This window comes from Gossypium raimondii, chromosome 3, assembly GCF_025698545.1.
Source record: "Gossypium raimondii isolate GPD5lz chromosome 3, ASM2569854v1, whole genome shotgun sequence".
Classification (NCBI taxonomy): Eukaryota; Viridiplantae; Streptophyta; class Magnoliopsida; order Malvales; family Malvaceae; genus Gossypium; species Gossypium raimondii.
This window is the reverse complement of record NC_068567.1, coordinates 38,250,426-38,254,136: the sequence shown is the minus strand read 5'-3', so window position 1 is coordinate 38,254,136 and position 3,711 is coordinate 38,250,426. Positions and strand designations below refer to the sequence as shown.

General features: G+C 33.4%; 1 non-coding gene across 1 annotated transcript; it reads left to right on the top strand.

The window, feature by feature from the left end:
* The first annotated feature begins 345 nt into the window (after positions 1–345).
* On the top strand, positions 346–451 carry LOC128040267 (small nucleolar RNA R71). The gene has a single exon (XR_008194924.1). It is a non-coding gene; the product is annotated as a small nucleolar RNA R71 (small nucleolar RNA).
* Positions 452–3,711: the final 3,260 nt, after the last annotated feature.

The following is a 3,711-nucleotide window of genomic DNA, read 5'->3' as shown; positions in this document are numbered from 1 at the left end:
TGATCATCCCCACAATATACGTAGGAAATAACATCAAAGTGACTCGGTGGCTGAACTGCATGATTAAAATTGTTAGTAGTAATCTGTTTCAAAATTAAAGAGATAGAAAATACCTAAGTTGAGAGTGAAGTGAGGGCATCTACTTCATGTACTCTGGCTACTCATCTTCCTGAAGCTGCTCGATTTGTCGGCCACTAGTAACTGTTACTAGCTATTCTATCGATGTTCTCGTAAGCCTCATTATAAGACTTAGATAAGAGAGCACCATTCACAGAAGCATCTACCACCAACCTTGTGTATGCATTGAGACCATTATAAAATGTCCCCAATTGGATGCATTGTGGAATCCCGTGGTGAGGCATTTACGAAGTATATCTTTAAATTTTTCCTACGCCTCGCATAGGGATTCATCATCCATTTGTTGAAAAGTGGTGATCTCATTCCACAACTTAGCATTTTTGCTAGGTGGGAAATGCTTTACCAAAAAGCGTTAAGCTAATTCTTACCATATTGAAATTGAATTTGGAGACAACGAATTAAGCCATGCTCGTGCTCTCGAAATGAGTATGGAAACAACTTCAACCTCAATGCGTCTTCAGTTACATTGGCTATCTTGAAGGAATCACTCACCTCCATGAATAGTCAAAGGTGAATGTGTGGATCTTCTGTGGGTATTCCACTAAATTGGCCCATTGTTTGAAGCATCTAAAACATCGCAGGCTTCAATTCAAATTGCAGTGCCTCGATCTTTGATCTCTTAATTCCTTGATTAAGTTCATTAAAAAGGGGCACAACATACTGCCTTATAACCCGATCCCTATCATCAACAAGAAGGATTGGATTATGAATATTAACAGCTCCATTCCCTTGAACATCATTTTGATTTTCAAGGTCCATCTCTACGGCTTGTCTTTGGGTAAATCTTTCTCATCTTCTTTGTCAAAATGTTCGCTTGATTTTAGGGTCTATAGGAAGTAGATCGATGATGTGATCTATGCTCACAAACTCCTAAAAAGAAATAAAAAAGAATAATGAATAAAAATAATTAAATAAAAATAAAAATAAATAAACCAAATTGCAAGAAATAATTTAAAAAATAATGATTAAATTAACAGTCCTCAACATTGGCGCCAAAAACTTGTAACATTTAGGTTTAAGCAATATATACAGTCATTATCAAGTAATAAGTATAAGAGTTATCATCTCCACATGGACTGGATATGTTAATGAAATAATTGTAAAATTAAAGGTTGCAAGTTTTATTAGTGGGAGGGTTTGGATAAAAATATAGGCTTGAAAAATGGGCTTGGGCAAAAAATAAGGCCCGTTGAAAAACTAGTCGGGCCTTAGGTAAGGCTTTTTTGGCTAGGGCCCAACCCGAATTCATAAGAGGACAAAAAAATCTACTATTTTTTGTTGTTTTAATGGTATTTTCTAATTGTTTTCTCCCCATTTTGCTACCATTTCACTATTATGTTACTACTTTTTTTGTTGTTATTGTTTTGATATTATATAACACTTTTTTTATTATTTATTTTGTTATTATTTTAGAGCATTTTCTTGTTAAGTTGCATTTATTTTAGTGTTATTTAAGTATACATATTTTTAAAATTTATTTTCAATTTGTTGGGAAATGTTTATTTTAATGTTTTTAACATTTTTGATATATTATATATATTTAAAAATTATATAAAAATAATATAAAAAAGTAGCACAGGTGGGCCAGGCCAGGCCAGGCCTAGGTTTTAGCATTTTTATCCGGGCCAGGCTTGAGGATAAATTTTAGGTCCATTTTTTGAGTCGGGCCTAGCAAACGGGCCTAATTTTTTTGTTGGGCCTAGCCTGAACCTGACCCGGCCCATGAACACCTCTAGGTAGGTGTTAAAGGAAATTAATTAAATGAAAATGAATTAATCTAAATGCAATGAATGAAAAGAGATGGTTTATCAACAAATTCACAATATTCATCAATAATAACAAGAATGAGCTAGAATAATTACAATATTCAACTTAATTCATTTTTCATCATGCTTAACAATGTCTGGAAAGTATTCCATGCCAGCTCGATCTTTCATTAACTTGAAACTATAAGTCCTTTCGGAATCTTATGCTTAGAAAAATATGCATACTACCATGATCATATTTAACTAAGGGTTTCTTAGAGTTACGTGAAGTAACAGGGACGTGTTAGGTTTGAAATAATATAATCACATAAATCTAAAAGTTATGCAAGGTAATAGAGCTCTCTCGAGTTATTACGAACCTTTAATTTAACTGGGATAGGATCTAAATTAAGCATGCATCTTTCAATTATTGTGTCCATTAATCGTCATCTAGCTAGGATTGATCAACTAATTCTAATGCATTCAATCACATGTTAATGAATGAAATACATACATGAGTTTAATTGAAAGCATGAAAGGTACAGACACCATAAACATGAATCAAATGAACTTTTTCAAATTAATGTAATCATTCTAGCTGAAACAAAATTAAGCTATCATTGTGAATGAAAAAAAATTAAAACAATTTACGAACATGTTGAATAATAAGAACAAAATAAAGATAATGAAGAAGAAACTCTGAATGATTTTGGCAGTCTTCTGAAAATCGATCATAATGGCTTCCTCTGATCCTTGTGTTTGCTCCTTCACAAAATGCTCCTTAAGATGGCCGACCAAAAGAGAATTTTCTCAAGAAATTGCTAGCTTTGGGGAATGGGAAAAAAGAATGGCTTTATGCGTGAAAAAGGAGAGAAAATGAACAAGTGAAGAATGAAGAATGAATGAATAATTGATGGATGAAGGATATGGGAATGAAAGGTGGTATTTATAGTAGAAGGGTGACATGAGAGTTTGCTAAAAATAGCTTGAGAGATCCCTTGAAATGCTTCCTCTCTTGGCCAACCATGAAATATGGAAAGTGACTAATTTTTTCCTTGATTTTCTTACTTGATTCTAGCTTGATTTGTGCTAGGGGTTGGATGGTTTGTTGGGCAGTATTTGAGAGCTGATTTCTGATTCTTTCCCAAGTGCAAGGACCTCCAAATAAATCTTCCAAATGCTAATTTTTTGCTGCTCTTATGCCTTTCCGGGATTTGGGCTTCGCTTCCCCTTGATGGACAATTTTGTGACCCAATTTAAGACAATTAGATTTCTTTTCAGCAACCAACTCAACTGGGCCAAGGTAAAATTTCTAAACCCAATCATACTCTAGCCGTCCCTATGACTTGTTCATGTGTGACATTTAATTTGCTCCCATGTTAGTTAATTCCATGGTCCCACTATAATATATTAAGCACTTTATTAAACATGTAACAATATAACTTAGTTTTATGCAAAATTAACTCTAAAAATTAAGAGAATTACAAACTTGCTAAAATTATGCTCAATGTCTTAATATGAGTTAAATTCATATAATTTGCTAACAATATACTCAAAATTTCTCTAATATTAAGTAAAAATATGTGACATAAGTCTATATAATTTAGACTTATCACTTGGTACCTAAGGAATTGGTTTTGTTTTTCTTTTTTTTGGAAGCAATTTTAGGTACACATATCCTGAGACATGAGTTATCACATGATCGTGTGCTACACACGGTCACACCACATGGCTGTGTGTAATTTTAATTTTAAGTGCAGGGTTATTCACATGATCTTAGAGAGTTACACGGCCTAGCGACAAGGCCGTTTGACCTTACTTCGAATAC